General features: G+C 41.1%; 1 protein-coding gene and 1 long non-coding RNA gene across 2 annotated transcripts in view; both read left to right on the top strand.

Moving 5' to 3' along the window:
• The window catches only part of TBC1D22A (TBC1 domain family member 22A), a 548,927-nt gene that overhangs the window by 102,968 nt on the left and 432,463 nt on the right, over positions 1-13,496 (top strand). The window lies entirely within an intron of this gene.
• On the top strand, positions 584-1,282 carry LOC146074607 (uncharacterized). Its single transcript, XR_014473438.1, has 3 exons — positions 584-715; positions 788-905; positions 1,225-1,282. It is a non-coding gene; the product is annotated as an uncharacterized LOC146074607 (long non-coding RNA).

Genomic DNA, 13,496 nt, shown 5'->3' with positions numbered 1-13,496 from the left:
TATTCTGTGTGATTCAGGTGTTAGCATGCAGCAGAGTGTCACACTGTGCAACATGCTGTACACTTATTTCATGCTGAGGAAAAGTGCACAGTTCTGGGCAGAGATGAACAAAGAGCGACGCCTTTATTTGCGCAGGAGGAGAGCATTTATTTCGTCTACGATGTCGACCGCACTACACCTGAACACAGCATCAGCCAGAACATTGTGGGCCAGAGACTGGAGTCATGGGCAAGCTTTCATGCTAGCTGTAGAATCTTTCCAAGATGAACAGTGGATGGCTCATTTTCGAATGACACGTGGCACGTTTAAACACCTTCTGGATGTACTGACCCCTGCACTCACTATGAAGACCACCAACTACAGGAGACCCAAGCAGGAGGCTAGCCATTGCCTTGTGGTGGTATGCTACACCTGGGGAGTACCGCACACTGTCCTGCTTGTTTGGAGTTGGGATCTCTACAGTCTGCAGCATAGTGTACCAAGTCACTCGGGCAAAACTGGATACTCTCTACCAGCGGTCCATCTCCCTTCCAAAGGGACAGCGCCTAGAGGACACCATCGAAGGTTTCTGCAGGCGGGGGTATCCACAGTGTGCTGGGGCCATTGATGGGACACATATCCCTATTATTGCACCCCGTGACAGCCCAGCAGACTATTACAACAGGAAGGGGTGGCATTCCATCGTTTTACAAGCAGTCGTGGATCACCAGTACTGGTAAGTTAGTTTTTTGCAGTGTGTGTCTGATGTTATGTGCATTTTTCTAAACTAAACATACATTCCTTTTAGCTTCACTGATGTCTTCATTGGGTGGCCAGGCAGAGCACATGACTCCAGAGTCCTCGCCAATTCTGACCTCTTCCAACTAGCGGAGGAAAAGCAAGGTGGCTGGCTGTTCCCAAGAGAGGTAAGAAATTACACGTTTGTCAAGTTGTGGGGGAGACCAGAAGTGAGCCATATGCGGCCCTCCACCTGCTGATGAACTACACATACTGCCATGCTTTGCCTTACATTAGGTCATACTACAAGTGGTGCAAGGAATGCTTGTATGTGTAGATCACCAACATCTGAAGGGTAACAATGGTGTAGGCCAGTGGTTCACAACCTCAGTCCTCAAGGGCCCCCAACATGCACTGTTAGGGGTCCTTGAGTACCGAGGTTAAGAACCAGTGGTGTAGGCAATTTTAACACGTTACAAATACTTATCTTTTCCTCTTTGCTTACAGAAATCAAAGATTATTGATGGGGTTGAGATACCAGTGCATATTATTGGAGATGCGGCCTACTCCACTGGTTGATGAAGGGATTCACGCAACATGTGCAGTTGAGCCCTGAACAGATTGCCTTCACCCACACCTTGAGCGCTCTGCTAGGATGGTTGTGGAGAATGCGTTTGGCAGATTAAAAGGACGTTGGCGCTGCGTCATGAAGCGAAATTATGTGGATCTTATGATTATGCCTGATGTTGTCGCAGCTTGTTGTGTACTGCACAACACATGTGAGGCTCGTAATGAGCAATTTCTCCCTGAGTGGGCTGTACAGGACTCTCCACTTGAGTCCTCCTCTGTGGATGCCGCAGAGTTTGTTGGGGATGATAGCGGGAATGCAGAACAGATCCGCTCTGCTCTAATGGTGAATCTTCCTTCACTACTGTCAACATAAATGCAAATACAAAGTTGTGGTTTAAATATTAAAACAGGTTTATTCTGGTTCAAGCAGTGTACCCGTTTAAAATTGTGTACTTCAACACATGGTAAAACATGTAAAAAACTTTGTAAACATATTAACATTTACAGGTAAACACACAAACACTATAGTGCAAGGAGCATCTTTGCCCCTAAAAACAAACCTTCCTTGTTCTGGCAAGTGAAACTACAACTATAAAAAGTGCTGTTTACATATGTAAAAAACTGTAGGCATATAAAAACAAAGTGCCAAGTTAGGATAAGTTCCTGTACACAGAGTATTCAGGAGGAGTTTCTACCCTTTCTGCCCTTTCAGGAGGGTGAGCATGGTCATTCAACGGGCCAGGGTTATATTGGGGGTAGGGTTGATTTGGGTAGTGAGGTGCCTGTTGTATTTGTGGAACTGAGGGATGCCCTTGATTGCGACTGGCGAGTATTCGCTCAAGGAATGTCATCTGGAACTGATGGGCATTTCTTTGCAGTAACTCTGCGTCCCTGCTTTGACGCTCCTGTATGGCTATCACCTGTGTCAAAAACGCATTTTGCATAGCATCCTGTGCCTTGAGAAATCTATCTAGGCGAGCATCTTCTTGTGCGGACATTGCTGCATCCATTTCCTGCAATTTTTCGCCAATGCCATTGGCCATGACTCTGGCCATTTGTTCGTTTTTATTCACTCGCTTTCTTCTCGGAGGAACCGAATATACTAGAAAAGGGAGAAAAAAAGGAACATTACAATCAGCGTAATATTGTATTAACATAGCAGTGGAGATAGCAAACACGTGGTTGTGGTATTCGTCCACCTGCACAATTGCAACACTGCAAAAGATTACAAATATTTTTTTAATAAATGATGATGGAAAAACTTTCAGTTGGAAGATTCTTTGGTTGTCAGTGTGTGTATATGTATGTGTGTGTGTGTGTGTGTGTGTGTATATATATATATATATATATATATATACACACACACACACACACACACACGATTGCACACACATACCCCCCCACCCCCCCCAAAAAAAAAAATATTACGCTAACTTTTGGAGTACTTGTGTCTCTGTGTGTGTGTGTGTGTGTGTGTGTATGTATGTATATATATATATATATACACACACACACACACTCACTTCACTCACTGTAAAATAAATAGTGGCATCACACATTTTTTTATACATTTGTATTTACTGTTGCTGCGCAACGGTGGGGTCTGGCTATTTGGAGATGGCGTGGCTCCAGCCGATGTATTGACTCCAGATGACGTACAGGCTACGGCCTGTGTCCCTTCTGCCGCTTCAACAGACGCACCGATAGTGTCGTCATGGCCCCCAGGATGTTGCTCCATGGTGTCTGCCGGGTCATCATCTATTAACAGTGGCGACGGTGGACAAGAGTCTGCAACGCTGCTGTTGTCATGGTCCCTCGCAGAAGCCTGGCTGCTTGAAGCAGATAAATTGGATGACAGCCTGACTGGTGTGGCTAATGCTGTGTATCCAAAAACACCTGCACACTGGTCATAGTGTTTCCAATCTAGGCGTGCCGCACCACTTTTGTGTCTGTTGTGGTCGTGTACCTTCATGAATTGTTTCCGCAGCGCCTTGAGCTTATTGACCACCTGTTGCTGTGTCCTTTTGTAGCCACGGGATGCTAATACCATCGCAATATTTTTGTAGACCACAGCGTCCTTTACGGTTCCGGTGATCTGTCTGTGGATCTCCTCGTCACCCCTAATGTTGAGCAATTCCCTCACCTCCTCATCTGTCCAGAGAGAGGACATATTGCTGTAAAGCAGGCTGTGTGGAATACACACTAGATTGCAGGCTGTAGAAGTGTGGAATACACACTGGACAAGTGTGTATTGCAGGCTGTACCAGTGTGGAGCAATAGGCTTCCAAAAGTGTGGATTGCAGGCTGAAGAAGTGTGGAGCGCAGGCTGGGATGGTGCCTGTGTCCCGTGGTCCACAGCTCCAGCGTGCTGCTTGTTGATTTCCCGGGTCAGACTGCTGACCTCACAGGAATCCACCAATAGCGGCATTTCACAAACAGTAGTGTCTGATGACACGTGTCGGGGCCTTTCTGACCGCACGCAAACACGTGTTAGAGCCGTGTTCAACCCTGGTAAAGACCAGGGTTGAAAAGCCGTGTTGCTCAACACAGGTTTTCTGAGTGTGGCGCTTTCATACCGCACCTTCACCCGTGTTTAAGCCCCGCGAACACGGCAATAACCCGTGTTCACAGTGCGGTCTGAAAGTGGTATTACTGTGAAGTTACAGGCTTGGTTTGGAAAATGACATGTAGGAGCTGATTGCCCGGTGATAAAAACCAGACACTATCACTTCACCGAGCTTAATAAATCTACCCCTTAGTTTGAATAGTCTTTGATATTTTGCTACATTCTCCAGTATATTTCTGTGCAAAGCTCAATGATCTGTAAACATATTAATATTTCTAACACATTTTTCAAAAGTTGTGGATGCTATTATTTACCTATTTTTTTTATTTTTTTTATTAGCTGAATGTCTTTATTTGATTTTCCGGAATATAATGGGCTGTTTGTATCTGCAATGTTTATCATTTGCCAGTTACATGCATTCCACATGTTATGCACAATGGCCCTTTAATTCATTCATACCCTTCTGATGCATAATTAAAGCTACTGAATATACAATTTCAGTGTTCTTTGCCATTGTATAATGCTCTGTGAAGAATAATGTGTTTTAACATCAATATATTTTTGAATAAAATACGCATGTACAGTAATAGTAAAAATAATCACAATAAATCTATCCAGTTTCTGTCTCCTTCACCAGCTGCACTTGGCATTTATTTTTTATTCATATGCTACTGTAAAATATTTCTTTTGAAAATCTACTGTTAATCTTTGCACTGGATTGTAACCTTATTTTGTTCCTGTTGAGCAAGTTGTTGATGATGCATGTGCTCCAGATAGTGTAATCCATTTCTGCAGATGTTCTAGTTGAACTGAAAGCAGCTGTGACATGCTCAGAATAAAATCTCTGCACAGTACAACGTGATGTACTTCCTGCTTTCTATGCAAACAAATTATTTGTTTTAGCGTGGTTTGGGCACAAGAAAAAACAACAAACAAATTTAGAAGTAAGTATGTAGAAGTGTCCAACACAACTTTAAACAGTGTTCTCTAGTTAGTTACCCTAAATAAAGTGTGTACATATTTATATTAAGCCAAACTCTGATCGTATCAATAAAAAGTAATAAAAAGGTGCTAGACCAATAAGATATCTCCTAGTTGTAATAATTGATGTTTCCGTTGTGCTGGTACGAATGATAAATGAAAGTTATATTTAGCTTTAATTCACTCAACTAATATGCTTTTTACAGTATAATTAATAACATTAATACGAGTTGGGTGTGATGTTTGGAATAACAATTGATTTAGTCATGGCTTCCACTTTAAAGTGGTAGGTGTATCTGGATGATTCCAGTGATTATACAGATTACATTGTGCATAAAACAAGGCTGCATTAACTACAAAGAACTTGGTATTTGATGGTAAAAGAAAGGTAATGAGGCGAGACTCTTGGTCTAGATACTATACAGGACCTACCTATTTCTATATTGCATAATTTATAGGTTGGGCTAATCACCTTTTCCTGTTGAATAGTCGGTTTCTTTAATGAATATATTTAAGTTGTGTTTATTTTTATTTATTTCTCGCTTCTTTGGTATCGCTCCTCCCAAACGTTATTGCTTTTTAGCAGATATTTTGAGCTTCTATCACAGAGATGTTGGCACTCAAAGGGTTACGGGCCATCAATTGGAGTTCTTATTTTAGTGAAATTAGATATGAGTACTAATAATATCTAAGTTCTTTATGCAACTTAGCATCATTTTAAGATTGGTTGTAAAGGTGCTCAAAGTGCTATTATACCTTTTAATGCAATGCACGCTCCCGCGTACATCATAACGCAAGGTACAAAAAGTATGTGCAGGATACACTTTTTGGACTAAATCGCATAGCATGTAGTTCAAGACGCACATAATGCACAAGTTTGAACTAGATGGGATGCTATCTGGTCCAAAACGCACAATGTGCATCACACCATGTATGGTAGGCAAATGTATTATAATTAGGACTGTTATTACCATGTTAGTTTCTCTTGGGACTAATGGAGTGGTGATGACCAGTGCTGTGTTGGTGTGGCCAGCAGTCCCAATACATCCAGTACTTTCTCAGTTCTAATATCTCCTTAAATTAGGAAGAGTTGAAAAAAGTCAATTACTGTAGGTTAGACAGCTGCACACAATTTAAATTCATGACAGGCGGGCAGAGCTGTATACTCAAAGCAGGTCTGCAGCTATTTCGAACTCTCCCACTGGACTGTGAGCCAATTGGAGCTCACGGTCCAATCAGGAGCAGCAATGGTGGCTCCAGATTGGCTGCCAAACTGCGAGCTCTGATTTGGCTTGCGGTCCAGCGACAGAGTTCAAAATACCCACAGACCTGCTTTAATGACACAGCCGGGCAGCGCACAGCTCTCTGCCAGGCTCTCATGGCTTTAAATTATGTGCGACTGTCTAACTTACAGTCTCGCTTCCCTTTGTCAACAGGCATTTAACGCCCCCTTGGCGGTATTCCCCCTTGGCAATGAGCTTGAAGCCCCTGGCATCGAGCATGTACCCCTTGGCATTGAGAAAGAACCCCCCTAGCAATGAGCATGTATGTAAGCAGCATTTATGTGGCATAATATGTAATGGGCATCACTGTGTGTGGCATAATGTGTAATGGGCATCATGGTGTGTGGCCTATGTATAATGTGCATAACAGTGTGTGGCCTATGTATAATATGCCATACACCATGATTACTATGTAAAATAGGCATCAAGGTGTGGCATAATGTGTAATGGGCATCCCGGTGTGGCGTTATGGTAATCCCTGTGTGTGGCATATGTATAATGGGCATCAAAGTGTGTGGCATATGTATAATGGGCATTACAGTGTGTGTCCTATGTATAATAGGCATAATGGTGTGTGGTATATGTAATGGGCATCACGGTGTGTAGCATATGTATAATGGGCATCACAGTGTGGCATTTGTATAATAGGCATCACAGTGTGTGGCATATGTGTAATGGGCATCATGGTGTGTGGCATTTGTATAATGGGCATAACAGTGTTTCATAAGTATAATGGGCATTACAGTGTGCGTGCCATATATATATAATGTAGCATGGTTACCGCATTTGGGAGGGGGCTCGTCAACAAATCTCGCTCAGGGTGCTAGTAGGCCTTGAGCCGGCTCTGCACCACAGTGTTATTTTTGCTCTGAGTGATATATAAGTGTAGTCCTACCTTTTAGTCTTTGTGTTCTGTAATGTGCTTTGGCTAAACCTCTGCTGGGAGACAAGTGTCAGTGTTGTCTGTAAGTACATTCTGTTTTCGGTCTACAAGCTTTCAGGGCAACACTGTTTAATCAGATCAAGGGGCAAAGCATAGAAACTACATATAACCACTTAGCCAGAAATGGAATGCAAACTCTATATTTGAAATCTGCATTACGTATGTATGGCTAAGCTAGGTAATATTTTAAAATTGCAAACTGCATATTAACCAAATCTATAATGTAACTTGCAAAAAAAATAGTGCACAGCTGTAAAATGCTCCAGTGTATTGACAGTTTCAAATACAAATGATGAAAAGCAGTGCCTTTTTCCAGAGCTGGTTTTTAGCACAGTTTGGTAAAGTCAAAGACACTTCCATCATCTGTTTGCTTCCACTGAAATCAATAAGCTGCATTAGAACCAAGGGAACAAAACAAGAAGGTTTCATAGTCATTTTTGATGTTTACAAGCTTTGAAACAAATTACACAAGCTGTGGCATGTGGTTTTTACAAAGAAATTATGTTAACCCATTCATTGCAGACAAACACTTTCTGCAACTGCACAATGATCCATTAGTAATCTTTCTTCACCCGAAGAGTAAAGTCCCAAATATTTACTGGAAGACATACCTGACCTGAAAATGTGTGATAAGTTAATAGGTGTTGGGATATCTGTCTGTGAGCATTACAAGATATCCTATTTGGAATGGTTAGAGTGCTAGGAATGTTAAAGCAACTTGCACCTGAATTCTACAAGGTGACATCTCTTTTAATAACAAGGGACTCTTTCCTCTAGTTATTAACTTACTGTAAATAACAGAGGCTGTTTCTTTTCCTGCAAGGATGTATGATAGAGACTTGAGCTGTGCACAGCATATTTGGAAAAGGCAGGTTAGTAGTATAGAATGTTTTTGTGAAGTATTGTGATGCTTGGACATGAAACATCGAACCCTTATTTGAGTAAAACAAAAATAATTGGAAATTGAATACTAAACCGTTGCAATATTTGAAATGAATAAACTGATGTTTACATATAAGTAAACGTTTACTGCCTATATACAAAGAGAAACGCGACCATCATATGGTAGTACTGTAATCTGCCAGCTACCTGAAATTTGTATAATGGAATGTGTAATTATTTTTTATGTTGCCTGCTGCATACTCTCAATTGGTCCTACAGTCTTCAAAAAACAGGATCAAGACTTTCCTGTTTGGTCAAGCATTTCCTTAATGTCCCTTTAGTATCTTTTAGAATTTTATGAAAAACTTTTCTAGAATTTATAGTTTCTTTTCTTTATTATGTTCAGTATTTTAAGAGACTTGTGTCTTATATGAGAAAGAGCGCTATACAGAATTATGATAGGAAGCTTAGTAATGCGTATTTTAATAATTATTGATCTTTTTTTCCACCTTATATATAAATCTTATGTTGTGGGACTTTGGTTTATTTTTTTAAGTTGTTAAGTCAAACACACTAGATGACATTTTAAATAAATTTGGCCATAACGACTATTCATTACATACAATTTAAATCATTCAGTGTGTACACACTATATTGCTAGTAATTTAAGCTCCCACATCTCTCTACAGATGTCATCTGTCCATGCAACTCAAATGTCGCTAATGACTAAGGGCAAATTGTGCAGTGTGTAGGCTACAAATGACTAAATAAATGTCTTCAGTTATTTAAATTAGTCAGAAACCCATCAATTTGGTAGCGTTGATTGACTCGCGTATATAGTTTAGTTGTTTGTAAAATCACTCAGTATGTTCCAGGGAGTTCAAGGGAAATTGTGAGTGACATTGTGTGGTTTGCATGTCGTCTAGTGTGTACCCAGCTTTAATAACTAGGCAAGGCACACTGCAATCCTAAAGCTATTTTTTTTTTTTTTATTTGTAGAATAATCCCTTTCTCTGTTCTCAGAACCCTTCTGTCTATCTTTAATGAAACAGACTGTAACAGTTTGGTCATTTGGCCTACTAGCTAGTCATGGGTATAGCCTCATTTGTGGTATGCTATGATGCAATAGGTAAATGGAGGTTTGAAATGAAAGAGCAGACAATGCATTCTTATCATGTGACTGTAGGGATTGTATAGAACATAATGAGACAATATATTGTACAGAAACAAAATTATTTAATTTGGGGTTAAGTTAACAAACTAAGGAGTAAAAATACCTTGTGATTTAACTAATCTCAACATTTAAATTATGTTTGAAAAATTGGTAATCATGTTTAACCCCTTCAGTGGCACTCCCGGGAATTTTCCGGGTTATGCTCAGTGCGCAGACTGGCAAACCCTGAACATTTTTGGGAGTGCCACTGCCTGCGCTCCCCAAAAATAATTTGTCCAATTGAGGAGCGCTCCCTAATAAAAAACCACCACTGAAGAGGTTAATGTGCCAGATCCATGCTTCAGTTTTTAAATGCAATTAGCAAATACATTAGAGCATTTAGTGACTTTATAGCTCATGCAAAATAGAGCCCCACTAATGATGATGCTTTTTGCCGGCAAAGTAAATTGTTAAAATTAAGTAAAGACACACTGTTGTATAAATAACATATATTTATTTTTGAAGCTAAACTGTATACAGGGATATATTGCCTGTATCTTTATTTTTCAAGTATGTATGTTTTTCTTCTGCTTCTTGTTTTCAATAAAATTGCTCTATTTTAAAAAATGTCACCAATTCTATATCGTAGCCATGCTAACTATTAAATCTGTACATTGATATTATGAATGATGCTACTTGTGGATTAACTTGTTAGTATAAACATTTTAAAGTTAAATCTATATTTTATAAATGTGGGACCTGGGCTGGTTTATTCTTTTTTGGGGCACTCCGCTAAACATATGCCATAGGCCCACTTCTCACACATGCGACTTGCCTATTTACCAGTGTTCCTGCACTGCAGCATAGTGACATGTTGTGGACACTAGGCTCAAGATGCCACCAAGCCATTGCTAAAAATGAACACAATTTGATTTTACTGTTAAAACTTTTTATTACAATAAATTGTATTTACTAGTCCTGCACCAACACTTGTGTAAACAAAATTATTTGGTAAACTTTTTTAGTCATCTTATTTTAGTTGTATGTGTATATATATATATATATATATATATATATATATATATATATATATATATATATATATAGACCAAAAAAATAGGAATGGCACTCACCAGGGCTTTTTATAATCCAATCAGGATATTTATTCCATCACTTCAGTTGAAACATATAGATCAGGTCGACGTTTCGGCCACAGAACGTGGCCTTACTCATGACCACATCAGGAAATTTGATTTAGAGCTGTCACCCGTTCTTGCTGCAGACAAGACTGAAGCCTGGCTCAGATAGATAAATATCAGGCTGAGTTAATTCTATTCAAAAGGAAAAAATTGGATATTGTTGAGCAAGATTATAAAAACCATACAGTCTATAAGTGGTTGTCGGGGGATGGTAACCAGAGGAGAGTGGGCCCGGCTAGATTTAGACAACTGAGGTTACAGCGTGAATACAATTTTGACACAACTACCTCTAACTCTGCCTCTGAATCAGAGGCAAGTGGCTCCAGGCCCCCAGTGGGAGCTTTTTTAGGTGTGGAGACACGGGCACAAAAACTAGACCCCGGGAAAAAAGACCGCACCCGCGGAGGGGTGCCAGGAACAGGCACCCAAAGAGGGCGGAAGAGGGGCAACAAGTATTAATTTTCAACTTATCTAGCCATTCACTGACCTCTCCTGAGACATCCCTGCTCTCCAAAGGACTGAGCTTCGTGCCCACTTGTGGTTTCAACAAGTTCAATTGGGCTGTTGATCACTACAAGATGGGTAGGAAGCTCAGACTCAATGAGTACTTCTGCAAAAAAGATGTGGCATTGACCGAGACTGGGTCGGGGTTGTTTAAGACACCGAGCACTTTCGATCCGACCTCGAGCAATGCAAGTATTAGAACATTTTTAAGGTTGGTTGATGAGGAGGTGACTGAACACACTGATAAGATTCCATTTGATAATTTGTCGAGGTCAGAAAGGGAGGCTTTGAAATCTTTAAGATCAGATTATAGTTTGATAATAAGAAAAGCCGATTAAAGGCGGAGTGGTGGTTCTCCAAGATGCCGTTAAATATGATCAAGAAATTAGAAGGCAGTTAGGAGTTACCACCACTTATGAAAAAGTCCCTGTGAACCCGATGTTTAATGTGAAAAAAGATGTTGATAAACTGATTTCATTGGCCTTGGCTGGTGACTGGATAGATGGGGTGCTGGCTCGTTTTCTGACCGTTGAGCACCCCATCTGTCCGATAATATATACGCTACCCAAGGTCCATAAGGGGCTGGTGGACCCCCCGGGCAGCCCGGTCATATCTGCCCGGGGGTCGGTACTACAGCCACTTGCACAGTTGGTAGATTTCTACCTCCAGGATTGTGTTGTACGCACAGATAGTTACCTTCGTGACACAGGCCATTTTCTGGATGGTTTGAAAGAGTTGAATGTTCTACCTGACCATTGTTTTCTGGCCACCATGGATGTTTCCTCCCTCTACACCGTCATCCCACATGATGGCGGTGTGGAGGCGGTCAGGAAATGTCTGGTCAAGGGTCCTTATTCTGGACCACCAATTGAGTTTGTGTTGTCACTGCTTAGGGTTGTTTTGGAACGCAATCATTTTTTGTATGACAAGGAGTTCTTTTACCAACGCTCAGGCACGGCCATGGGCTCAAATTTAGCGCAAGAGTACGCTAATATTTATATGGATGAGTACGAGTGACTCCATATCTTGCCCACCTTCGGAGAACACATTAGGTATTATCGTAGGTTTATAGATGATGTCTTTATTGTGTGGCAGGGCAGCAAGGATTCGTTCCTGGCTATGATTGTAACTTTGAACTCCTTAAACAGCCCAATAAGGTTCACAGCATCAATTAACCCACAAGAGATGAGCTTCCTAGATGTACTTATCTTCAAGAAGGACAACAGGTTGGCACACACACTTTACCGTAAGCCTATGGACAGAAATACGCTCTTATCTGCAACAAGCCATCACCCGGAGGCCCTAAAAAATGGGTTACCCGTATCTCAATTTATGCGTGTTTTAAGAAACAACTCAGAAGAGGATTTGGCTGTTGTACAGATTGATGAAATCAAGCAGAGATTTCTAGAACGTGGCTACGCCAAGTCATCAATTGATAAGTGCCTCACCAGGGCAAGAGCCTTATTTAACAAAGAAGTCTTAAGAGAAACAAAGGGTGCACCTGATAGATTGCTGTTCAGCATCAAATGTGACACCAGACTACAGACAGTGCAATGCTCCAAAAGGAGAAAATGGAACATTGTTAAAACGGACCCAGGCCTGAGTAGAGCCAAAAATGGACCCCCGTTATTCGGTATACGGAGGGGCTCGAACCTCAAGGACCTACTGTACCGTACCAATGCAAACTCCGATGACATCAAGGAGGGTGAGAAAAGCAAAAATTGGTTGGTACGAAAAAATAGTTGCTGTCGGTGCACGGGGTGCACAACCTGTAGGTCACTAATGACTGGTGGTTCCTTCCCTCACCCCCAGACGGGCAGGAGAATCCAGTTGCAGTATAGTCTTCACTGCCAATTGGACTTTGTCGTTTACATTATGCAATGTCCCTGCAGTCTTATATACGTAGGGAAGACAAAGAGGACATTTCGCGAGAGGATGACCCAGCACGCTCGGATATCCGGCTGGCCTTTGAGCGGGGTTCAACAGATAAACCGGTGGCGGCACACTTCACCGCCCGAGGACATCAACTCTCCATGCTCAAATATATGATTATAGACTGGGTCCCCCCACTACTAAGAGGGGACAACAGGGATCTGTTGCTCCTAAAGAAGGAGTCCCGCTGGATCCACGCGCTGGACATTGTGGCCACTAAGGGGCTGAATGAATATAACCACCTCAACATATTTCTTTGAAAGAAACTGAGCATAATGAAGGTGGACTGTGCCACTGAGGGTTGCTGGATGCGCAAGTTGAATGCTTTAAAGATCTTTTTCTCAAAAAAAAAAACGTTTTTTCTCAAAAATCTTTTGATACTATATTTTTTATTTTATTTTATTTTTTCACATTTTTCTTTTTTCTTATTTTTGTATGATTTTTCACAAGTATTTGGATTGCTTGTATTTTTCCTAAGCCCGTATGATGAGCTGAGATATAACTGCTGGAGGTCTAATGGCTATTTTTGTATGTGATTTACTTATGGTTTACGGTGCGGCCCCGATCGGTTGGCCATCGAAGGTGACACTGTATATCTTATATGTGGGTTTATATAGTTTTGTATTGTAGTGCTGTGTTTTGTGTTTTTAAATGTTAGCAGGTGCCCCTCTTGTGCCTGATGGGAGACCCCCATAGAGCTACCTGAACGATCAGTTAATATTTAGCTAAAACAGTTTTTTTGAGCCGTATGTCCAGTTAATGCTGT

This window comes from Crinia signifera, chromosome 4 (genome assembly GCF_055691185.1).
Source record: "Crinia signifera chromosome 4, ASM5569118v1, whole genome shotgun sequence".
NCBI classification, from domain to species: Eukaryota; Metazoa; Chordata; class Amphibia; order Anura; family Myobatrachidae; genus Crinia; species Crinia signifera.
This window is presented reverse-complemented; position numbering and strand designations above follow the sequence as displayed.